General features: G+C 36.2%; 1 pseudogene; it reads left to right on the forward strand.

The window, feature by feature from the left end:
• Window positions 1-27,918, forward strand: part of LOC127855346 (solute carrier family 23 member 1-like) — a 64,546-nt pseudogene that overhangs the window by 11,123 nt on the left and 25,505 nt on the right.

The following is a 27,918-nucleotide window of genomic DNA, read 5'->3' on the forward strand; positions in this document are numbered from 1 at the left end:
TATGACGAAGGCACATACATAAAGATGTTTCCCTTTATATAAAGCTTCCGCAATAGCACAACTATTAAGATTGACTCAAAATAAGGTAACACTTTTTTGCCGATACTATATCCATGAGGCATATACCTGTACCTTATATCATGTTGTTTTTACAATACATTGTAATGGCCCAATCGTCTCAATGCCGCTTTTGAATCCTCAGGGACGCCGGAAGAGCGCGGTATCACCGCCTGGAAGGTGAGCGACGCCGACGAAGACGCGGAGGTCGACAGGTCGCTCTTCAACGAGGGATATGACGTGTACCGGCCGTTGATGCCCCAGCGCTTTCGTTTATCTCGGCTGTTGAAGTACGTCCCCTTCTTGCCGTACCATCGAGGCGCAGTCGAGAAAGAGGTGGACAAGAATCCTCAATCACATTGATAAACTTAAGGATAAAGCATTTGTTGCGTTAGACAAGATTGTTTTATATATAAACTATTATAATTTTTATATGTTTTCTTCAGTTTTAATTTTTCGATATGCATTTATTGATTTTTGAATGGCTTTTATAACGTCATAAATGTGTTCCTACTCGATAAGAGGTTTTACGACAATCCTCAGATGACATGAAGAACTTGCTCTTCCAGTTAAAGATTGGCATCTTTAATATTTTTTACGGCCCACGAGTTTTTAACAGATTTCAAACGTTTTAAATACATGACACGCATATGTTTAAATATGAATTAATATTTTGATGTTTCGTGGCATTTTAACTGTATATTGAAATATTCTTTACCGTGTAAAGTAAACCTAGTGGATATCTTAATATGACACTGTATTGGGCCTGGGAATGGGAATACTTACTAGTCCTCAAAAGCACGTCCTGCCTCGTCTAAGTCTAGATAAAAAGAGACCGTGAAAAGCAATTTGTATACCCCACTTCCGCAAGAGTGAGGGTAAAACCCGTACTTACCATACCCGCCCGTACCGTACTGGATACGTCACAACACCCTCCCCACTTTTATGAAAAAAGGACCTTACCAAGACTGGGGGTTATCTGCATGAGGGGGTCAGCAACTACAAGTCGCTCCACAGAGATGGTCCCTCTACCAGATGCGGGTTTCTCTCAAATACTGCTTTTCACTACCTTAGTCCGTGGTCAGGATTTTCCCAATTAGAGCTCTTAGCCCTTCTTCTGGCGGTCTTCTTTGTCGCAACTTCTTGGTTTCTGTTGCTATTCAGTCATGAGTCACAGACCCCATGCCTTCTACTTTACTGGATTGGATAAGTACCCAGCGAGTTATAAACCCAGCTGAAAACCAATTGATGAAGTGTTTTCTTGGAGAAGGCTTAATTCCTCACGCCGTAAGTACCCAGCGAGTTATAAACCCAGCTGAGACCTGCTAGACGAGGACCAGTGAGCTAAAAGCCCGACTGACCTCTACTGGGACTGGTACAGATGTTTCCCATTGGCCACGGAGATTTCCAACACATGTTCCACAGTAGTTCCTCGAAGTGCTGCCACCGCCTCGGCCACTGTGGATATCTGGCTGGGTGACGATACTCTGGATCCAGGTGCTGGAAAATAAGGAGCATCCGTCTCCAGGAGAAGGCGACTATCTTCAACATTTTGTAGTGCCGCGATCTGGTCCGGAGAGAATGTCCTCACCTTGTTGGTGAACCCAAAGTATGTCCCTGGGAACCTCTCTAGCCACCGATCCTGGACATAGGAAGATGCGTCCGCACATACCTTTTCAGGACATGGAGGAGCAAGAGAAACGCTTCTGTACCGCAATCCCCCTCCATTCCACGGCAGTGAATCACCAGCACATGTCTATCTTCCAAGAACGGAAACATCTTCTCCAACATCTCGACTTGATATGCCTAGTACTTCATGGGCTCTGAGTGATCAAGTTCAACCTCCCCAAAAACCGCCACGCGAGGATTAGCTAACAGGTTCTGGAACCTTCCAACTGCCTGATTAACCCGAACAACGCTATAACGCGCATGACGTGGATGGATGCCCTACCCAACGGAGATGTATTGCGGCAGATCACGCAGGTTCTGATCCGTCGGGTAGGTTTCTGGGGCACAGTAGATAGAGACGCCCCCTACAAGGGATGTTCGCCTACTCTCCTCTACCGGAACTGCATCCATCATGTCCTTCATTCCCCCTTGCTGAAGCTGTAACCTGTTCAGCGTCCTGTCAAGATGGAAATGGACGTCAAACGTTTCCGGATACTTAGGCTGGATTGGTATGGCCTCGGCAACTGGCTGTGCATCCTCAGGGGCCTGGAAGTTAAGTACCCAATAGGCCCTCTCTTCCTCTGATAAACTAGCTGCAAGGAGTAACAACACCTTCCAGTGCAGTAGCGCACCCACGGAGTTGCACGGTACCAAAGTAACTTTTTCTGGAATAGGCTCATGGAGGAATTTACAAAACTCCTTCATAGCTGCCTCCTGCCGCTCCGAGATTGATGTGTTGTCCAGTGTGATCAGCATCTTCTGCACCACAACAAACGCCACCAACTCATCCACCGTGACTGGTTTTCCTAAAAGCCATCTTCCAACCTGACTTAGTGCACTCCTTCTTCCTCTGAGTACTCGCTCATCAGTAGGATCCAGCGTTTCGCTGAATATGGAAGGGATGTGCTCAATAAAAGCATGAGCTTTTAAATACTTCGCCATTTCCATACAACCCGGCACATAGCATGTCTTTTCCATCCCGCGATTCCTACGTTTCTTCTCCCCCTCCCGGCGCTCTTCAGCCTTCTCTTTGGCGTGGGCAAGGAGATCGCAGGTCTTAACCCTTTTAAGCACTGGCCTGGAAATTACCGACTCTTCTCCCTTTCCCACCGGAACATTCCTTTTCAAAATCCCCACTGGGTACTCCGGGTTCTTGATCTTTACAGTACGAGCAGGCTCCACATCACGATGACTACAAATCTTCGGACGTGAGTCCGCCCACTGGACCCGATGAGGCCGATTCTCAGAAGAGCTATAAGCCCCTTCTGACCTTGCGCCTGTCTGGAGTGATGTCTGTACAGAGTACTTCGGGTTCTTCATCGGTACATGGCGAACGGGCTCCTCCACATTGCGACGACTATAAGTCTTCGGACGCGCACCCGCCGATTGGACTCGAGATCGGTCCTCAGAAGAGCTAGAAGCCCTTTCTGAACTTGCCACTTTCTCTTTCTGGAGAGTTGACATTCCTGAAACATCCAGGGTGGAGCTTCAAGCCCTTACCGCTGTTGTGTTCTGTAATTCAGAAGTGAGGTCCTTGGTTGGACTACCAGTCACAACCGTGCCGTCAACTTCCATGGACTGGGCCTCTGTAGTGAGATCCGTGGTCGGACTACAAGTCGCCACCGTTTCTTCTTTCATGGGCTTGGCCTCCGTACTTGTGGGAGCGTTCCTTATTTCAGGAGTATGAGAGGCTCTTCAACGAGGGATATGACGTGTACAGGCCGTTGATGCCTCAGTGCTTCCGGTTCTCTCGGCTGTTGAAGTATGTTCCTTTCTTGCCGTACCACCGAGGCACAGTCGAGAAAGAGATGGGCAAGAATCCTCAGTGCCCTTGATATACTTTGGGATAAAACATTTTTTCCGAATAAGGAGAGACGAGATGTGTTACATTAGCTGATTTGTTTTTTATTTGATTTATTCAGTTTTAATTTTTGGATATGCATAAACAGAGTTTTGAATGTCTTTTATAACGGCATAATATGTGTTCCTACTCGATAAGTGGTTTTACGACAATCCTCAAATGACATAAACAACTTGCTCTTCCAGTTGAAGATTGGCATCTTGAATATTATTTACGGATCGCGAGTCTTTAACAAATCGATTTTAAGCATGTCAAATACATACATCGCATATGTTAAAATATGAATTTATATTTTGATGTTTTGTGGCATTTTAAAATGTATATTGAAACATTCGTTACCGTGTTTTCTGCTGTTCTTGCTATTGTATGATTACCGACTGTGTAAATACAATTTACTTGACATTTCTTGACACTTTTGGACTCAAGTTTATGCATTATTATTATTATATATTATATTTCTATTTCATTCTATTCCATGCTTTAATGACATGAGCACAATATCATCTATACACTATAAACACGACCATCGTTGTCTCTTTTTAAAATTGGACGCTAGAGAACAACTTTCATTAGTGAACGAAATTTGTGTAATACTGCGCATGCGTTCTGGTTGACTACCGATCTCTTAATTAAGGTATTAGTGCACAAATTATTAGTTCTCAAATATTAAAAAAAAAATGTCGAAAACTTAACGCCATCTTTTTCGTCGAACGTGTTATTCGTCGCTGCATTGTATTAATATTAAATTGAAAATGTTCATGAGTTAAAAAAGAGATTTGTGAACTAAGATAATCTATCAATATATAATTTATACATATACATATATATATGTGTGAGTGCGAGCTGATTCATATTCAGCATTGCGTAACCTATGTGGCGGCAAATTGAAAACAGAAACGAATACAATATTGAGATTTATTAAATAGTGTCATTAAGTACCAGTATCGAACAAGCTGTCCGGATTTATTTAATTATTTATTTATAGAGTGTTTGAAAACAAAGTTTCAAAACAATATTCAGACAATATTCAAACAATTATTTTTTTAGAAAAAGTGTTAACATGGTAATACATTAATACAGACATATAAAAAACATGTTATTCTTGAATAAATATTATTTTTGTCTTATTATTTCTATCTTAAAAAAATATGTTTTGTTTAAACGTTACCAATACAGAACATTTCATAGCGTACTTTTAATAGTGTTTAATAAAATGAAATTTATTGATGATGAATTATGTTCATTTTGCAAGAAATGAGTAAAACGTTTCTGGGAATGGCATATGTCTAAAGCTTGACGAGATGTTACCAGGACAATATATTTTTGTTTTTCATCTGATATTCCAATATATACTCACTTTTATTGAATATACATACTGGAAGATGTTTTCTCTTTTCTTTTTTCGTATTTCTCAAATTGTTTTACAACACATTATTGCATGCAACTGTATTGTACGTATAGTGGTTACCTGATTCAATGATGTAATAACTTTCTGTAGTCTAACACCATTAAACCTTATTCTCACTGTATACTAAATATGTAAACCTTAATGTAATATGAACATGAAGATTTTTTTTACGTGTACTGCTATAATATGTTTTCACCAACAGAGATATATTATACTCTTCAGTATAAAAATAATATTGTTGTTGATATAAATGAGTTACAAGCAATATGTACCTTATATAGCCTTATAGCCTTTCTGACATCTGTATAGTAAAGTTAGAGACACTGTCTACGGCTCTGACCTCAATAACTTGTATGCCATTGAATTCAACTATATAGATAATTGTATTAAAATTTATGTTATTATTTTATATCTTTTGATTTGTTTTGATCGATTGTGTATTTGTCTTTTCTTAATGTTTACATATTTCCGAACGTAGCATGGCTTTAATATACTGAACCGGCATCTGCCACATAAGAAGGCGGTCGATAGCATTAAGAAGACTGAACTGGTGCAAACTGGTGCAGTGCCGACATCTGCCACATTGGGAAGGAGGTCGATAGCATTAAGAAGACTTAACTGGTGCAAACTGGTGCAGTGCCGACATCTGCTACATTGGGAAGGCGGTCTATAGCATTAAGAAGACTGAACTGGTGCAAACTGGTCCAGTGCCGACATCTTCCACATTGGGAAGGCGGTCTATAGCATTAAGAAGACTGAACTGGTGCAAACTGATGCAGTGCCGACATCTGCCACATTGGGAAGGCGGTCTATAGCATTAAGAGGACTGACCTGGTGCAGTGCCGACATCTGCCACATTGAGAAGGCGGTCTATAGCATTAAGAAGAATGAACTGGTGCAAACTGGTGCAGTGCCGACATCTGCCACATTGGGAAGGCGGTCTATAGCATTAAGAAGACTGAACTGGTGCAAACTGGCGCAGTGCCGATATCTGCCACATTGGGAAGGCGATTGATAGCATTTAGAAGACTGAACTGGTGCAAACTGATGCAGTGCCGACATCTGCCACATTAGGAAGGCGGTCGATAGCATTAAGAAGACTGAACTGGTGCAAACTGGTGCAGTGCTGACATCTGCCACATTGGGTAGGTGGTATATAGCCTTAAGAAGACTGAACTGGTGCAAACTGGTGCAGTGCCTACATCTGCCACATTGTGAATGCGATCTAAAGCATTAAGAAGACTATACTGGGGCCAACTGGTGCAGTGCCGACATCTGCCACATTGGGAAGGCGGTCGATAGCATTTAGAAGACTGAACTGGTGCAAACTGTTGCAGTGCCGACATCTGCCACATTTGGAAGGTGGTATATAGCCTTAAGAAGACTGAACTGGTGCAGACTGGTGCAGTGCCGACATCTGTCACATTGTGAAGGCGACCTAAAGCATTAAGAAGACTGAACTTGTGCCAACTGGTGCAGTACCGACATCTGCCACACTGTGAATGCGGTCTATAGCATGAAGAAGACTGAACTGGTGCAAACTGGTGCAATGCCGACATGTGTCACATTGTGGAGAAGGTCTATATAATCAAGAAGACTGAACTGGTGCAAACTGGTGCAGTGCTGACATCTGCCACATTGGGAAGGTGGTATATAGCCTTAAGAAGACTGAACTGGTGCAAACTGGTGCAGTGCCTACATCTGCCACATTGTGAATGCGATCTAAAGCATAAAGAAGACTATACTGGGGCCAACTGGTGCAGTGCCGACATCTGCCACATTGGGAAGGCGGTCGATAGCATTTAGAAGACTGAACTGGTGCAAACTGTTGCAGTGCCGACATCTGCCACATTTGGAAGGTGGTATATAGCCTTAAGAAGACTGAACTGGTGCAAACTGGTGTGCAGTGCTTACATCTGCCACATTTGGAAGGTGGTCGATAGCCTTAAGAAGACTGAACTGGTGCAGACTGGTGCAGTGCCGACATCTGCCACATTGTGAAGGCGACCTAAAGCATTAAGAAGACTGAACTGGTGCAAACTGGTGCAGTACCGACATCTGCCACACTGTGAATGCTGTCTATAGCATCAAGAAGACTGAACTGGTGCAAACTGGTGCAATGCCGACATGTGCCACATTGTGGAGAAGGTCTATATAATCAAGAAGACTGAACTGGTGCAAACTGGTGTGCAGTGCCGACATCTGCCACATTGTGAAGGCGGTCTATAGCATAAAAAAGACTGGACTGGTGAAAACTGGTGAAGTGCCGACATCTGCAACATTGGGAAGGCGGTATAGAGTATTAAGGTAGCGCACCTCTAATGATTTCCCGCGATTTATTTTACGATCATTGCCGATCTTCAATGGTCGGTTATTTCCGAGGGATGCATTTTTTTTTTCAAACTTTACATGTTATTATATGTTTACGTAATTCCTTTAGAATACATTATTTTCACAATTAATATTGACTTTGATCCAAATATCATCTGAAAAAAATACGATTTCGCGATTTCTTCAAAGATCGACAAGCCTTTTTACCTGTTTACTTACGGATATCTAATTTAAGCTTGCACAAATGTGAAGTTGTCGTGGCCTAGTGGTTAAGGTGATGGACTACATATCTTTTGGGATCTTCCCGCGCAGGTTCGAATCCTGCCGACATCGCATACTTTTTGCGACACGTTTTATTTCATTTCAAACGTAATTTGATTTAATGTAGCATATATGCTATGTCGTTTGTTTAATATGTTGAAATGTTTATGCACATCCTTCAATTTTAAAAATTAAAACAACGTTATGGCTAAATTGGGTGATTTACTGCTGAAAATACGAATGATGCATGTTGCATTTTTATTTTTATTTCAAAAAGTAAACGGTAAAATAATCTGTCTATTTCTTGGTATTTTTGCTGTATATAGTGTTTCTATAAAAACTATGTTTAAAATATAACTTAAATGATACTATTTTGAATTTTATGCCACTTTGTTTTTAACCGACCCAATTTTTACTTGGCTGAAATCACTTACATTACATGGCGCTCTTCCATAGATAAAAATTTGTAAAAAATAAATGTCTGTAAAAGAATACTTATTTCATCTTGTTTAAACTTTAAACACCTTTACTGCATCTGTACACACCAACAGCATGCCCATATTTGGAAATTTGAATGAATTATGGAACTTTTATATACCCCAGGGGTGAAAATAAACTGGACAAAAGCTGAGCGTGGGGTGGTTTTGAAAAAAAACGGTATATTTTTTTTAAAAAGCATGGAAAGCCTACCTACAAATTTGCATGTAGTTCAGTGAAATGATGCTGATTAAGAAAATAATTAATTAGAATATATTTGGATATGTGCCCATTAGAGGTGCGCTACCTTAAGAAGACTGAACTAGTGCTTACTGGTGCAGTGCCGACATCTGCAACATTTGGAAGGCGGAATAGAACATTAAGAAGACTGAACTGGTGCAAATTGGTGCAAACTGGTGCAGTGCTGACATCTGCCACATTGGGAAGGTAAATGAACAGGAATCTTAAATTTATATTCACAGGAGTCTTAAATCTATATTCACCAGCCGGAGATAGTAGGAATAACTGAAGTATACCTCAAAACGGGCGGCAGGGTCGATCTTTCGAGTTACTTACTCATTGTACTGGAGAAATTTGTCAATCCTACATAAAGTGTAATTGGAGATTGGGGTGCACTTTTATTCATTAGAAATCGTATGGCTGAAAAATAGTATAGTATAAAAATTTGAGCAACATTTACTATTTTTAAAAAAGCTGCTGGTGTGAAGTGTGAAATGGCAATGAAACACGTATGATTGGTCTAGTGAAAAGATAACCAAGTTCTGACCATTTTTTTTTATTAAATGAATTAATGAATGCAATCGACCAAGAAAAGCCTCTTTATAAGATAATAATGGGTGATTTTTATTATAAGGATATAAAGTGGGATCATTGACCAGAGACCTGCAGTTGTCATGAAATTTTGAGGCAGCCAGGGACAGTTTTTTTGTACCATCGCGTGAACTTCTGCACCGGATAAAGAAATTCTCAATGGCCTAGTGTTCTTGATTTGGTGTTCTCAACTGACGAACCATTTATTAAGAACTTACAACACTATTTCCTGTAGGTAAAGTGACCATATAATTCATTATTGATTGTTAATACAGAGTAAAGTCATTGCAAAAGAAAACTTCTAATTTGATAAAGCAGATTCTGCAATCACCACAGAGTGGTCGACTGTCAAATGTCAAATGAGATTATTTTTTTGGTGTGCAAAATCTTAAAATGACAAATGAATTAATTTATGGACAAACTTAAACAAACATGTATTCCCCTTCCTAAGAAAGAGTTAAAATTCGAACATCTAAAAAGAATAAACCTATCTGAATGACAAAGAATGCACATAAGGCTATCAAAAAGAAACATCGTTCTTGGCAAAAGTAAATGAAAAGAAAAGAACATACTCCATACTCAGTTTCAATCTTACACTAGAGATAGAAATTCTGCTTCTGGTGAATGTAGAAGAAAACAGGCTGATTTTAACAAAGTAAATATTCGTTCACAAAAATATTCCAAACGCTTTTTTTCAATTATGCATATACAAAAAAAAGAGAAATTTTGATGTTCGAATAGCAAATAAAAAGAAGAACTGACAATACATTAGCAGGACATGACTGTGAAAGTCTGAGATGTTAAACGCTTTGTGTAAGAGTGTTTTATGGAGGAAAGTGTTGTAAATTACTTATAACCGCAATAATTGACAGTCGATACATGATTTGAAGATCTATGAAGAGAAGATTATGACAATAAAATCCTGTGAAATCATTAGTTTCGGATCAAGTTCATCCAACTGTACTTAAAGAGACTCAAACTGATTTAGCCATTCCTTTAGCAAGTAACAATCATATTTAGATGGTGAAGTTGTCGATGACTGGAAAAATGCCCAGTGTGAAAGCTTAATTTTAGAAAAAAATGTCTCAAGAGAAAAGGCTTCTATTTACCGTCCTATTAGCTTTCCTTGTCTTTCGTGCAAAATGGTGAGAAACTAATCAGAGACCACATTGTTAGCTAAATGATCAATGATTTGTTTACGGACATTCAGTATACATCTCGATGTAGTAATGTTGTTTGCAATTGATTCATGTTATGGAGACTTTGCATAAATGTTTAGATGATGAATAGAACAACTTTAAATGCATTTATTTTGACTTTAGTAAATCATTTATACCGCACCTCATAATTAGACTGATCAAGAAGCTAATAAACAATCACTTAAACTTAAAAACAGTCATTTAAGAAAGATTTCAAGAAACACTTCTTTAAACTGAGGTTAAGTACAACAGGGCATCGCTTACCAGATGAAATAGCAACAGTGCCGTCATTTAATATATTTAAGAACAGATTGGGCATTTTCATGGTAGATATATTATACCCAGTAATACAGGATAGAACCTAGGTTCTTTACCATGAGGGGCTATAAGAGGCTGAAATAGCCTGCTGCCCTAACCGGATATGTATATGTATGCCCCGCATCAGTAATAATAGTTTTTTTTACGTTGAGATTTATTTTAAATATCTCTTTAAAAGAAGTATTAGTAGTCTAATATGAATATTTAGTTTGGAAAAGACAATAACACTGATATCGTTTAAATTTAAATATATATTATTTAACCTTTAGTTTACGCTCTGCTAATAACTTCAAAGTAACCTCGCTCACAAGGCAAATAAAAAAATCCATTTTATATCAAATAGGCAGCCAATGAGTTCTAAATTTTTACCTTGTGGCATTGTTTAGTAAACATCTAAAAAGGACCTTTCCACAGTTTGTCATTTAAATGCTTTTTATTCCATTTAATTGTATATAATGAGAATGCAATACTTTTTCAGCAGCTGGAGTTTCACTTATTTATATTAATGTAGATAAATGTAAACATTAGATCTTAAACGCTCAATTAAAAAAACAAGAATAACATTAATGAAACAAAAAAAGGTTACCTCAACTGGGCTCGAACCACTTATCCCTGGAATAAAAGTCTATCGTTAAGACCACTCGGTCATCCTTGCTCATACAATGAGAGATGTATTTTATACATTATATGTATAAGCAATCCTCGTAGTGTGAAAAATATAACGAAAACAACAGAACTATTAAATTGTTTTTTTTTTAATTTACCAAAACGTGAAAATGTCCCTTCAATTTCTTCAGACTTGCAAATTGAATGAATTCAATACACTGTCATAACTTTCATCATGAATAACTTACAGGTTTAGTGGTTGCCTGTTAGCCTGGGGCCATAAGATTTAAGCACAGGAAACTCGATTTCAAAAGTTGGTTACAGTTGGGCTAAACAGCAGGGCAACTAGATTTTTTCAAAGCTTGAACAACTCAATCCAATTAAACATAGAATACACATTGGCGACTGTGGATCAATTAGGCATAGAAAATGATTCAATTCCGGCTCACAACAAGACATGATGCATTAAAAGTCTCCCATGTGGGCACAATTGTTGCTCAATAATTTAAAGAAAATAGATTAAGTATTAGTTACACCTAACACAACATGTACATGATTTTAGGCTTGTCATTCTTTAGCAAGGCAACCAAAATTCTAAGGATGGTTGCCGGTGCAGCAACCAATTGTGAAAAAAGAGACATAATGTTGTTATTTTGTCTTTAGATCTCTATAACATAAATATAGGGATAAACAGTGCACACACATCTCGACCTGTGCTTTAAGACACACTTTTTATAGATTTGAATGGGTTGTGTGCATTTCAAACTTGCGATATAAAAAGCTATATCATAATTTTGAAAACTGAGATGCGTCTAAGATTATGCAATAGCAAACAACTTTAGTGCCTTCAGCGCTTTGATATAAAACGTTTACGGTGTATGAATTGCACGCGCAATACATGTGTTATGCATTATATCATATGAAATGCACATATTTATGTGACCCGAGCTTACAATTATTCACGAACACGACGATAACAAGAACATGTCGCAGTCAGAAAAAATCAGGACACAATGTACTTTCTAACAGTGCAATCAATTAATAGTGCAATGATCAGCTGATTTAAAACTTGTGAACCGTATAAATTTTCTTCACATGAGTTGTTGTGAATTAATATTTGGTAAGTAAAGTTTACTTTTTGAGGATTCATCCAACATAATTTAATGTTTATTACGTCTTTGAAACAAATTTACTGCGTTTGTCAATTTATCATCAACAATTTACACGAAACAGTCTCGATTTAAACTTTAAACTTATCGCACTGCAACAATGGCACACGTAAATGGCGTGTTTTTAAAAAACTAGGTAGAAAGTGATCCTAAAGAAGATTTGACGGATGTTTTTTGTACGGATACCGCTTGTAATGGCAATGCCATTGAACTTAAACCAAACGTGGAAGACACCGATCAGACAACAGCGGCAAATGAAGATGAGAAACCAGACGGACTGAATGATGTCAAGGTCTCGTCGGACAACCTAACGCGAAAGAACCTGATTTACGGGGTCAACGACACGTGACTTTCATTTGCGGATTGCAGGTGGGCATATTATATGCATACTTTCAATGTGTATTCATAAGCAGAAAGATACAAAAATATCGACTGTTTTTGGTTCAACGTTTTGCAAAGTTAATTTCATTTATACAAAAACGTGAGATGTCACATATGTCTTGCTTGATACACGTGTTTTATTTATTACACATGAATGGATTTGTTAGTTGCTGTTAACAGGCCCAAATGCTGCGCAAAATCATATTTACTAACCAAACGAAATTTTAAACGTTAAAGTAATTGAACAGTTGGTATTACGTTTTGTATGTTTGCAACGTATCTATTCAACTAGCGTTAAGATTAATGTGCAGTATGTACATAACGTAATTTTAAAGGGTAGGTGAGGCTATACGATACGCCAGGGGATGAAAGATGTGATGAGAACATGACAGAAACGGGTTTGGGTAGGGTTGAGAAAGGCATATGTGTCAGAGACATTCTTAATTGTTATTTAAACTGTCTAAATTCTGAATTATATCTCAAGTCACACGCAGTACCAGTTAATTACTATGATATCAATTAATAAATTTTTATTGACACTGAAAACCTTGATTTACCCATCGAAATCACATTTCACAATTGTACAAACAGATCATCGCGACACGTTTTCCTTGTAAGTGAGCTATAATGTTGTTAAACTTTATGTTTCAAACTTTAAAACTTGTGTGAGATCAAGTTGCGCGGTACGGTACGCTAACATGCGCGTAAATTGTCAGCCCGTTGGCGACCCGTTGACATGGTGGTGTGATAATAAATAAGCATGTGGCCCAGGAAGTTTTTGTCCGTGCCATCGACTTTCGTGCTATGGGAGCGTCTGTCCTCGAAAACAGTCTGTTAACACGTCTCGCAACCGCATCAGCCACAAGTTAATGGACAAAGTCATTTTCTTGACCAAATGAACACTTATGTTGTGTGAATGTTCTGCATGAATGTTCGCTTATTTGTTTGAACTTTAGTTAATTTTAGTTAAAGCAGTAAAACAGAATGACAAAATAAATACAAAAAAAATTGTGAACAATACGACGCAAACGTAATATAAGCTGCCGAACCAAAATATTTTATTACTGACATGTGAAAATGAACATTGCGCGGTTCGTATAACTTTTAACTTATATGCTTTTACACAGGAAAAATATAATACAAAATAAAGCTTTAATTTACATCATTTTTCAAATAAAATGTTACAATACATATTTATTAAGAAACTGATATGTTTTGGGTTTAACGGTTAATAACCGGCTACACCAAAAGGTTAACCTGTTAATGTTTTTGTAACCTTCTGCATCCCTAGCTTAAAGGCTAAATAACCGTGCATATAACTGTAATATAAGGAAGTGATAGAATAATACTAATATAAGCGTAAACGTTTTTATAATGATCTAAAATTTTATTTCCGCTTGTAACAAATTCTACTTTCACGTTAAATAAAGATAATACAAAATTATTTTGTTTAAAGATGTAAACGTAGTACAAGCATGTATGTGAGCTTTAACTCGTTATACGGTTGTTCGAGTGTGTTCGCATCAATTATTATGTATTAGATACCATTTAATACGATTTCTTTATAATATCTCAAGCGTGAAAGTTAAAAGCGAATTCTCTGGCTACATGTTTGTTGGAAAAATAGTGTAGTAAACGTCAAGTGGCGCCACATCAGTAAAAAGCTTTTATGATGCATAAAGAGGTTTATGAAATTAACAGCTTTGCATTGCGTTTTAAGGCCAATACTAGTTCACACTCGTATGTAAATAAACTCTTCCAGAAAATTTGTAAGAAGCTGTCAACACAATCGTGTAACTAAACCACAGAGGCATATTATATGAAATAAAAATTGTTTCAAATATGTGTTATGATACATTTTTGCTAGAATCTATTTAACCAATTGGAATGCCTGTCACTTTCAAACCATGGTGATGAGTCCCGAAAAATCTAGTTTACGTTTTCTCTGAATAATCAAATTTTATTAGAGCCGTGTCGTGCTCAAATGAATCTTTTCGCTCGACGCGAGTCATTTGTTAAAAATGAAAAAGTTAATTCCCCCTTTTGTCAAGATTTTCAGTTCCCAGATGTTGCATCCTCTGTCGATACCTTAATGGTCGATTTAGATGTTTTTTAAACTTAAGCAGAAACACCTCACATTATAAACATAAAACATATTTTTTTAACTAAAAGAAAGACTGCACGCTAAAGAAAATTCACAAAAAAGTTGTTTGGCAAAGTGCCTGTCTTAAACTTAAGCTATCTTACTTTCATATCTCACACGACCTGCAATCGTTTTCATTTACCGCTTCATCATATAAATGGCTAATTAAACTGTCTGTGTTTGTATTTAGTGGTTAAGTTTGTGGCTGCATATTAAAGTAAGTCTCTCTACTCATACCCTATTAACCTCAAGGCTTCACGCAAGTTAAAAGTGATTCTCTCTATTCATACCCTATAAACCTCAAGGCTTCACGCAAGTTCAAATTTGCATAACGACTGACATTGAACTAATGTCTATGGGATACCAAAGAGGTCGAAACTTTAACTTCTGCTCGAGCAGAAAAAAATGCTGGTCGAGCAGCATTTAACTGCTGCTCGACCATCAAAATGCTGCTCCAGCAAATTTGCAGCTCGACCAGCATTTTTTCTGCTCGAGCAGAAAAATCCTGCTCGACCAGCAATTATTTTTAGATTATGGCATTAGCCAATCAGAACTCTTGTTATATTTGCAATTTGCTGCGAAACTGGTTTGTTTAGAAAAAATGGCTGCCGCCATGATGCCTTTTTCACATCTTCTGCAAGTTTATGTGACGACCTGTTGAAAGTTTAACATTGACACGCGGTAAGTGCTTTATATTCTGGCTGCAAACTAGTAGATCAAAAAATTGTTGCCATTCGCTAAATAAGAAAATCGATCATAAATGTCTAACGGCTGTTAAAACTTTTGCGAAAATCACGACGATGACTGATAAGAATGGCTCAATGGGTGCGCAAGAGTAGGTTCTCTGTTTCTATCGATTTACTTACTTAATGATTCTTAATAATTGCTTCCGACAAAGGTGCCGATTGCCTGTGATTGTGCCTTTCTGGTTAACATTGTTTACATTTCTCGTTCTCTCCATACATGTATATCTGCTGTCCTAATTAACTTTTACAATTATCCAAAATATCATGTCTGTTAACCAGTTCTCAGTGCCCCAGATAAGCTGCGTATCTGCGTCTTTCACCCTATTAAAATGTTTAAAAATGCAAAGAAATACAATATCATGCGTATTGAAAACGCAACCAATTTGACTTTTACGCAAATTTGTCAAATTTGATGCGTACGATACAAAAGCTTCGATCAAAAATGCTTTGCTCATTTTAGGTATTTTCTCTTTGGAATTATTATCGTAACGCGGTGACGCTTACATTCAGCAAGCTCAGCAAACGGTCATAGTTATTCAAACACTATGCGGACTGGATTTCATAGTTAAATTAAGCGTCTGACCAAATTATTTACGACGACAAACATGCATTTTCAATCTGACTTAATTCGTTGCTCATTGTGCATGTATTTGTAAAGCGTCTGTACTTTTAGTTTCTATTACGATGCATAATACATATGGCTAAGAGAGGTTGAAAGACGTCCGAGATTGTTGCGCCAAAATATTAGCCGATCACAAACTTTTTCGAATCAAGAAAGCAAGAGCCAATAAGTACCAAATCATTCGTGTTATCGGTTTTGTTAGAAACTGTGTATACAGCAGTTGAGTTGACATCCAAAAAACATGATGGAAAGTCTGTGCCTGAACAAACTTGTCAAAAGTATAAAAAGGCATGTCCTTGGTTAGAAATTGTCGACATTTTTTTAAGTTTATATCATGGACAGTTTCAAGGATTAAAGATATTACGAAACATAGGTTTATTAAAATTTATGATAATAGTTTACAGTTCTATTGAATCAATACAAGTGTGCAGCGTCAACAGAAGTAAATCAGCAATTATTTTAAGGTACTCTATTTGAAGAATGGAATCACCCTATTTTTCAAAATCAATGGATGAAAACCCTATTTCTCAAATAATTATCTGGGGCACTGAGTTCTGGAGGACTTTTCTCAATTTCAATGTAAATTATTGTTCAACAAGGCCAATTAGCTTGTTCAAAGCTAACAACAGGAAAATGTGAGCTGTGTCTGAATTACAAGTTGTTTAATTTTTTCATAATTGAAATGTTTACAATTTACCATTTATTGAATCACTTGGCAGTGCATAATGAAGTTCTGGGATGTTATTTTCAGCTCTGAACTGCGAAAATTTTTTTTATTATAATTACACTGGTGGCACTATAATCAGTTATCTTTCATCTTTCCTTCCATTTAAATGTCCCTAAAGCAGACTTCCCCGAACTTTGCAGAAAGAGTTAAGGCATTGTATTACACACTCATTTTAACCATGTCATGCTATTGTACAACATGTCTTGTCGGAAATAATTTCGATAAAAAATATTTGCAGGAAATAATTTTTTCATTGCTGGATTCCACTTACCTGATAATAGCATTTTTCTGTTATAAGCATATAGAATGTCAAAGCACGGATTAATTCCTTTAAATTTTAATGTATTTTTCTTCTATAAATAGCATAATTTTTAACCCCAATATTCAGAATTCACTTTAAGTCTTTTTGGCATAGAAAATTCTCAGAATGCCAAGAAAATATGCTTTAAATATGCTCAAATGCAAATGCAAATACCTTTGAATACAATACCATTTGAAAAATAGTTATCTTCAACATCAATCATATACAATGTTGCAATTAAATTTCACTTTGACTATCAATTATTAACAGATTTGACTTGATGTACGCCCCCAGTTGCTATATTTATCCTAAAATGTGTGTTCCTGTTAATAGCATATTCCTGTTATTAGCATAATTCTTTCTGACATGGTATTCTAATAACAGGAATCCACTGTAGCAACATATTAATCAGGAATTATGGTTTGAATCTGTGAACTATTATTTTTAATGGTGAAAGAAAATCTCCATGGCGCGTTTTCAAAAATTCATAATCAAGCTCGGTAAAAGAACACACAGAATAGCAAATTTATTACAGCGCCAACTTCCGGGTAAAAATGATTTTTTTTATATCCCTTAAAGACAAATGCCGCATCATATCATATGGGTGATTAAAAAAAATGAAGCCTAAATAAAACATGCATTTATTTTCTTACCATTAAGCTTGTTTGAGTTCTTTTTCTATCTTACATAAGTGTTTCCATGTGATTAACTTAAATATGAAAATTCTTCTCAATAACTTGCTTCATTAACAAAATATATTGAAAAATATCCTTAAAATTGCCCCAAGTGTACTGGTTTTGCGTGACATTTTATGTAAAAGGCAATTTTCAATTCTATACTTCAATAAAACTTTCAGAAATATTAGGCATTGCCATCATTTAATGAATATAAAAGTGCATATACTTAAAGAAAATAGAACAATGCTCCTTACTAAGGTTGATATCTCTTGTAGGAAGTGTTCAAAGCAATGATGTTCTTGTCAATTTTGTGCCACAATTTTCACCTCTCTTCACATATTAAGAGGTGGCATCATAAAGTGCTTCAATATTTATAGGCAAATAGTGTCCTTTAACCTGTCACATGTTTTTTCTACACATTTGTACAGGTATTTATACAATTATGTGTTCATGTAAATTTTGAACAGCTGCATACTAAATGTGGTCAGAATTTGTCCCTGTCCCAAGTGTACATTTTGCAAGAAAGTTATTTTAATTTTTTCATAAGATAGAATATTCAATGTTTTACATCATTTTCTTCAAACCATTAATGCTTATCACAAGATGTACTGAAAATTTGATGCCAAAACCTTGTGAACTTTATTTGCAAGACAAATATCGTATTGTCCCAAGTGTACGAAATTTTTATCATGTTTGATGGACAGGTGATAGCTTTTAAAGGGGCCTTTTCACAGTTTTTGGCATGTTTTGAAATAAGTCATTAAATGCATTATATTGATAAATGTAAACAATGGATCTTAAAAGCTTCGGTAAAAAATCAAGAATAAAATTTAAAATAAGGAAAAAAAAGTAGCCGCAGCTGGACTCGAACCAGTGATCCCCGGAGTCCTGGAGTAACCTGGAGTAAAAACGCATTAGCCCGCTCGGCTATTCTGCCAATCATACTAGTTTGAAGTATTTTATGCATTATATTAGCAATCTTCGTCGTTTCACAAAATTTAACGACAACAACAGAACTCTCCAAATTATTCAATCGTTTCGCGTTGCAGCACTATATTTTCTAGGTTTTCAAATCGTCAAAAGATGCATATATTGGCTACATTAGACCATGGTAAATGTTCAGTAATACTGTTTCCTCACAAATGTCATAACTAGAACGAAAATTTGCGAATCTGAAACAACTTTTTTCAAGTTTGTGAATTTACCAAACAGTGAAAAGATCCCTTTAAAAAATAAACAAAGGCACTAATTTTCTGGAAAGAAGTACACAGAAGGGTGTAATCTCCAAGAGAAAAAGGTGGTTTCTTCAATCTGGGGTGAAATACTCTTATTATATGGGTGTGTCTCCATATTTTGTCTTCAGAAGAAAAATATAAGCATATCAATGATTATTTGTAGGAAGTATATTTGACTTTACCATAACATTATTACAAAAATACATTTCCTCTTCTCAAATTAATGTCAATTTTAAACAAAATGTTTCTCCAATAATCTTCAATGTTAGCCTGAAGTTGGTTATTAAATGTTGTACATGTACACTTGGGACACAAAATGAACATTTTTCTTATAAACCTCCAGAAAGTGAAAACAAACTTACATAATAGCAGAATTAATGATTTAAATACGCTTTAATAAAGCATTCAAAAGCAACTGAAAAAAAGCCAAAATAAAAGTTGAACATGGTCAAATGTCAAATATGATGGTTGACAAAGTCTTTCAGACACTTATAATTAAACCACGCAGGCTGTCACCCTTGTGGTACAATTCCTACACATCTAAACTCAAAACCATGTTAAAACCTTCGATAAACAACGGTACAGCACTTATTATTATTTCATTATTGTAATGACACCTTGCCAAAATATATAGAGGATATATTGTATTACAGAGGAAGGTCAAGTAAGAGGACATCGTGTCATGTATAAAGTATAAAAAGAACAATGTCTAATTTATAAAGAACAAGGTCCAATATATAGAGAATATAATGTTTAATATATAGAGAGCAAGGTCTAAATATAGAACAGTGAATTATGTTATAGAAAACGAGGTCAAATATTATAAAAAATATAAACATGTATTTTGTATACAGAACCATGTTCAATATTTATAGAAAAGCGTCCAATATATAGAGAACACAATATTAAATCAACTTCAAGTAAAGAGAGCAATGTCTTATATATAGATATCTAATTCCAACATATATAAGAGGCATAATGTCTCATATTTAAAGATGTCAATGCCATAGAGAACAATGTTTAATATGTAGAGAACATCATTTGATATTTAGAGAACAAGGTATGATATACATTTGTATAGAGAACAATGCCCAGCATATAGATCTCCAGCATATAGAGAGAAATGTCAAATAGATCTTTATTATATAGAACAAGATAAATTATGAAACCAAGGTCAAATATATACAACTATGTGAAATATATTTAAAACCAGGTCAAATGTATCTACAATTTGTGAAATATATGTGTTTTTTATGGGAAATACAGATCTATGACACACTGCATAATTATGGAGATTCCTTATGCCTCTGATATCCCATAGGTCATAAACATACTAATGGCCACAAAAATACCTCAAATAAAATACATATAAAAGTTATGCTAATTTTCTTCAGATTTTCATCCATTTTGAAAATGTCCCAAGTGTACAGATTTGGCCTAAAATCATGCTAGATCCTTTCAGCAAACAATTCAAGTTCCCTGTAACTTATCTTATTTTATTAGAATATGTAATGCCAATTTAATTTGTATTCTATATTACTGACTGTTTGGGTATTTCTTAGAATAAATGAAAACTAAAGTTGTCAAGTACAAATAACCTTAAATCTCTAAACATCAACCTTAAATCATCAAACGGACCTTCTAGCACAGAACATTATTTGGGGAAACATAAATTTTTATAGTCAAATGTAATAAAAATTTCAAAAGTATTTATATACATGTATGTTGAATGGTTTGCTTATTTTACTTGTATACATGTAAGTGTCCCAAGTGTACAAATGTTTGAAAATTGTATACAGTTTTGGCAAAAGCTAGTTTTTGCAGATTTTCTTATATAATAACAAAGAAACTTCACATATATTTGAAGGCCATCCTAAATTTTGATAAATCTGAGTTTTTGCTTTAAGATACACTGATTTGAGGCTAGGAAAAAAACTTTTAGGAGTATAGTTTTGAAAAATAAGTGTTAAAAATCATGAAAATTTCATTTTTCCATAATATTTTTAAGAACGCTTCTGATTTTGTATTTAAATTTTGCTTAAGATCATACTTCATGTTGACAAAACACACAAAATATTGATAACATGTTTATCCTAACATGTAGGATTTTATTAAGTGCCAAAGACATGTACATTTATCAAAAAAATAACAAAACATTTGGTTTACATCTTTTGTTGTGAAAAAGTGATTACATCTGACAGAACGGCCCTACTCATTTATAAAACTTGAACCCTTCACCTATGCAATACAAACAAAACTGTTGCCATAACTACACATCTAAAATTTGAGAAAAATTTTCATTTAGGCTTCATTATCCCACGCTTTTCAGAGAAAAAATTGGGATATTGTGGTTATCTCCGTCGTCCGTCCGTCTGTCCGTCCTGCCCACTTTCTCCTCCTACACTATAAGCATTAGAACCTTGAAACTTACCCACATGGTAGCTATGAGTATATGTGCGACCCTGCACTATTTGGAATTTTGATCTGACCCCTGGGTCAAAAGTTATGGGGGTTGGGGTGGGGCCGGGTTAGAGATGTTTACTCATTTTTTTGGTTATTTTACTATAATTTCTTCATGTCTACACCGATTGTCTTCAAATTGATACTGAACCTCTCTTATGACAATACGAATTATCTCAACTATGCATGGCCCCATTACCAACCCTGGGGCGCCCGCCCACATTGGTCACGCATACATAGGTCACGCCCACCCAAAATTGCCTTTTACTATAATTTCTCCATTTCTACACTGATTCACTTCAAATTGATACTGAACCTTCTCTTATGACAATATGGTAAATCTCAACTATGCATGGCCCCATTACCAACCCTGGGGGACCCCGCCCACATAGGCCACGCCCACCCAAATTGCCTTGTACTATAATTTCTTCATTTCTACACTGATGCACTTCAAATTGATGTTGAACCTCTTTTATGACAATACGATCAATCTCAACTATGCATGGCTTCATAACCAACCCTGGGGCACCACGCCCACATAGGCCAAGCCCCCCAAAATTGCCTTTTACTATAATTTCTTCATTTCTACACCGATTTACTTCAAAATGATACTGAAGCTCTCTTATGACAATACAGTCTATCTCAACTATGTATGGCTCCATTACCAACCCTGGGGCTCCTCGCCCACATAGGCCTAGTCCACCCAAAATTGCCTTGTACTATAATTTCTTCATTTCTACACTGATTAACATCTAATTGTTACTGAACTTCTCTTATGACAATGCGTTCAATCTCAACTATGCATGGCCCCATTACCAACCCTGGGGCACCCCTGGGTCAGACATGCGGCGTGAGGATACACGTCGGCCTCTGCCGGGCCATTTCTAGTTATTTTTTAAATCACCCATATTTGTGTAAAATTTGGAGAAAAATCAAGAAAAACATATTTAACAATGATATACATTTAAGTTGTTTGATGATATTTTCATGTATTTCAAAGTTTCCAATGTCCAGATAAATACCCTATTTGTACCCATTGAACACCTTTAAAACTTTAATTTTGCATTGTTATTTTGTGTTGGGCTTGAAGAAAAAAGATTGATCTGTATGCAAATGTTTACATTATATCTCACAATCATAACAGTTTCCAATTTATCGACAGTGGTGAGCGGGTTTTATCATGAATACATGATTATTAGTGCTTGTGATCATATTTCAGATGCCCCGGGGCTTTTATGGTTGGCATAGGGAGGGGTGCTCGCTCCCTTCCTTAATTGATTTTAGCTCCACTGGCCAAAGGGGGGGGGGCGGGCGCTGAGTATGCCCCCCCCCCCCCCTAAAGACTCTCTGTTGCCGGGTTTATCCGTATTACATATAAACTTTGCACTTTTTGGCATTATAAGAAGGTACTTTGATGAAAGTACATAAGGCGTGACATGCTCGAGAAGTGATTGTCAAAGCCTTCAAAATCAATTAAATCATGGAGCTTCACCCCCTGGACCCCTTAGCAGGGCTTTGCCTTGAACCCACCAGGGGCCCCTAAGCGCCCCCTGGACTCCCAGCAAATCTTTCAATATCCCGACCCCCTAAACAGAAATCCTGGATCCGCCCCTGATCCAGATCCCTTCCTTTGGAAAAACTTATTAACACCTTCGGCACATATAAGGCTGACTGATTGAATCAACCAGTGATAGATTCATTAAAATTAATGCGAATTTATATGGTAAGTGATTTTGAAAGCTTTGTACCAACAGATAAGTAGGTTTTGTCTCTTATACTACCTTTTTATATTGTATATATTGCCCTTTTAAGATTTATTCAAATATTTGTAGGTATATATACGGTAATTGTATATCTTAAATACTCTTAGACACAAAAATGTAGGTTTGTTAACATCAAACAACCATATCCATATTATCATTATGCATAGAGACTGATATAAGATATTATGGTATGAGATGGTTTGCTTTAAATGTGAATGTAATGTAACAGTCGTGCAAGAGATTGTTTAGTATACTATAACATCATGATGAATGCTTGGAATGATCATCGCATGAATTAGGCGCTCTCATAAAAATAGTCCGTTCTGAGCTCAACACAGAGGTGAATGTAATGTAACAGTCGTGCAAGAGATTGTTTAGTATACTATAACATCATGATGAATGCTTGGAATGATCATCGCATGAATTAGGCGCTCTCATAAAAATAGTCCGTTATGAGCTCAACACAGAGGTGAATGTAATGTAACCGTCGTGCAAGAGATTGTAGATACTTTTGAACTCATTACATAAATTAACTATAAGTACCTGTTTTTTTTTCTTCAAATTTATGATAATAAATGTATGCACCTTTTTGAATTGATTTATCATACAATAAATGAATTTCTTTATTTACAAACTGAAAGTCCATGAACCAAATTTTCATAAATTATGGTAAAGTTTATTATTTTACTTTGTGTAGTAAGTGTGTAGTAAAATGTAACTGTGAAACTGTGAGTACTTAACTTGTTAGCCTTATAACGGACTACATATTCATGAAAAGTTCATTAATAACAAAATTTGGTTTCATTTGGATTTCATGAGCTGTAAATTAACAAACACAATGGTTCATAAAAAAATCATGTAATCATTAACTCTTTTTTGCCATGACTTTGACCAGCTTAGGCTGTCAGTGTTACAAATGGCGGTTAACTGAGTTTTTTTATGTTAGTAATTTATCTTTACAGCATTCTTAAGATGTGCTTTATGTCAAGAAAATATTTGGGTATTTTGTTTCGCCTCTTCAGGTGCAGATTTGTATAATGTGATATTTGATCATGTACATCCTGATCTAAATATGTCTTAAAGGAGCGGATAAGTTTGTGAATACAAATAAGTGTAATTTTATATTAATAATGTAAATTTATACAGTTTAGCTGACAATGATGAAACACAATGTGCAGTATGAATTGGATTAAGTAAGTGGACGGTCTTTGTTAAGTTTATTTTAATTTCCATAATTGGAATGTATAAAATGGTTTGACTAGGTAAATTATTTTTTTTCCCTGTATTCATCATTTCAGCGATCTTGTACGTATATATGACAAACTTAATTGTCTCACAGCATATCTTGTTCAGGTCTGCACCAATAATATACTCTGAAGTCAAATGGGTCCCATTTTAAGAGCGCAATTTGCCATCAGTCATTTCACTGTGTCATCAAAGCCTGTAACTATCTATTTCATGTGTTTTGGATTGAAGTCACTATATTGACTTAAAAATAAATAATCCCGATGGCGGAAATGACTTATCATTTCATGTTCATGAACCGGTTTTAAAATACTTTGTAGACTTATCTGCTAGGCGGTGTGGACTTTTAGACCACCTGATAAACTTCAACTATATTTGCCCTAGTTCAGTAACCGACTAAAGATATGCTAACATAATACTGATGACTGATGAGTCTGTTGTGTCTTATATTCTCAATGCTACTTAAAATATTAAGTCCATTTCAACGTTTAGACTAATAATAAGCAAATTCGTTAAATTGATATCCCCCGCCAAATAAATTTGATTATTGATGGGTGCAAAACTAACAGAAAAGTTTATATGAAGGGTTGTACCCTTATCTCACTTATTTAAAAGTTACAACATAAAAAAACAACAATTGGCAATAACTCTTATTTAAGAAAGTGTAGGGTTATAGATTTTGTGCATGACAGCTCTCCTAATTGATATCTTAACATCCATTAAATTTCGTCTTTAAATCGTGTATAGTATCTGTGATATAGTCCTGAAAATTAAAATCAGACATGTACATATGTACTAGGGTTATGGCACTTTTTCTCATTGACAATTATACACCCATGACATTTCATGTTGAAATCTTGTATTTATAGTTTCTGATATAGCCCTGAAAAGTTACATCATACAAAAACAACAAAGTGCAATAACTCTTATTTAAGAAAGTGAAGGGTTATGGTTCTTATGCATGGTTCTATAAATGAGATATAGCCCTGAAAAGTTACATCATAAAATAACAATAACAAGAAAGGGCAATAACCGTTATGTAAGAAAGTATACGGTTATGGTTCTCGTGCATTGATAATTATACACCCATGAAGTTTTATGTTAAAATCTTGTATAGTATCTGAGATACAGCCCTAGTTACATCATACAAAAACAACAAAGCGCAATAACTCTTATTTCAGAAAGCGACGGGTAATGGTTTTTGTGCATGGCACCTGTCCTCAGCTATATTTATACACCCATAAAGTTTCATGTTGAAAACATATATTGAGTTTCTGAGATAAAGCCCTGAAAAGTTTGTGATTGACTGCACTGACAGACAGATCGACGGTACGTTTAAGTATATTTAGCGTACCCGGGGTACATTAAAGTATACTTAAGAGTACACAGGGTACTTTAAAGCAGTACCCGAGCCGAACCGACAATTACCAATCGAGCTTATTGACAGATTAAATAAATGATGATAGTGGTAACTATGATTGTGTGAAATATAATACAATAGTTTTCCTGAATTGAGTGTGCATGTGAATTAGCTAAAATAATTATAAAAACACCGATCGGGATTATACATTTCTGGAACTGAATTTGGTCCATAATCAGTTTTTAACTTTTTAAGCTGAAATAATATATATATATCATCTCATCTCATTTTCGCCTGTGGTCCCATCTGGGACATAGGCCGCCAACCAGCTTCCTCCAGGCGTCTCGGTTCTGGGCGAGTCTCTCAAGTTGCCCCCATGTTTGGCCCATCTGCTTAGCCTCTGCATCCTGGTCACGGCGCCAGGTGTTTCTAGGCCGCCCTCTCTTCCTTTTCCATTGGGGGTTCCATGTGAGGGATTGCCTTGTTGTATTGGATGCAGGCTTGCGAAGGGTGTGGCCTATCCACCTCCAACGTCTCTGAAGGATGTCTTCTTCAACTGGCTGCTGGTTTGTTCTTCTCCATAATTCTTCGTTGGAGATCCTGTCTGGCCAGCGGATCTTGAGGATCTTCCTGAGGCACGTGTTGATGAAGACCTGTATTTTCTTAATGGTGGTGACAGTGGTTCTCCAGGTTTCTGCTCCATATAGGAGTAGCGGCTTCACGATGGTATTGAAGAGCCTAATCTTGGTGGTGATGCCAATTACGCTGGATCCGCAGATGTTCTTCAGCTGGTGGAAGGCTGCTCGTGCTTTACCGATGCGGGTTCTGACATCTGTACCTGTTCCTCCCTGGTTGTCAAGAATGCTGCCGAGATAGGTGAAGTTGTCCACCTCCTCCAGCGCCTCGCCTTGGACTGTGATGGGTGTGTTGTTTAATGCGTTGGTCCTGAACCAACGCAATAACACCACGTATACGTTAGGTTACAACGAAGTAACCATCGTTTATACAAATACAACTATATTGCGGTAACATAACCATGTAAATAACTGCGTTAAATCAAGTCCCTAAAGTTAATATTAACCACTGTTTATACAATTGACCGCTGAGGTTAAAAAAACTGTCAAAACACCAATTTTTAAATGTTTATCAATATACGTAAATGCATTACATAAATAAACTTTCATTTTCGACTGATTTTCAGAAAAAAGTTTGTACAGATTGCATAACACCACCTTCTCCTAGGTCCGTGATGTCTGTTGTTATTCTGTTTGGCGTTTCTGTAGCAATAAGGTTTCAACAGGGTAGGGTAGCTAGCCCTACGCCCAACCTTCCTCCTTCTTAAGCGCGGGCTTGGGACCGTCCTTGGCGGAGTTATATATATATATATATATATATATATATATATATATATATATATATATATATATATATATATATATATATATATATATATATATATATATAATCTGAAAATATTGTCTTAAATCAATGTTATATCTTTGTATTAAAACACTGCAACACTCATGACTGTAAATTAGGCATTACCATATTTCTTTACAACGTAATGCATGTACATCATCGATATATATAACATTTAAAACGAAAATCGTTTTAAAATTCAAATGTTTGCATGGTTTTAGAACTACTATTTTGATATATTTGTTGTGGACAGCGTGTTTACGTTGAACGTCCGAAAAAAAAGATGTCCGAAAATAACTGCAAGCTGTTAAAACGCGAAATTAAGTTGAATTGAAACAAAAATGCGTTAAATATTATTTTTCATCAATCTGACATTTTTCACGGCGACTGATCGGAGCAATCTCACAGGGGTACTGTGAAAATCGTCAGATTTCCGACTTAACTCGTTTCCGTAGAGATAGCTTATGTCGTCCGGTTGTAAGCTCAATTTGATTGGCTGACGGGTTCAATGGCTTATTCTAAAAATAAATGCTGCTCGAGCAGTATATTGCTGCTCGAGCAGAAATTTTAATGCTCGAGCAGCATTTAAATGCTGCTCGACCAGTAAATTGCTGCTCGAGCAGCATTTTTTTCTGCTCGAGCAGAAGCTAAAG

Source organism: Dreissena polymorpha, chromosome 13, assembly GCF_020536995.1.
Source record: "Dreissena polymorpha isolate Duluth1 chromosome 13, UMN_Dpol_1.0, whole genome shotgun sequence".
NCBI classification, from domain to species: Eukaryota; Metazoa; Mollusca; class Bivalvia; order Myida; family Dreissenidae; genus Dreissena; species Dreissena polymorpha.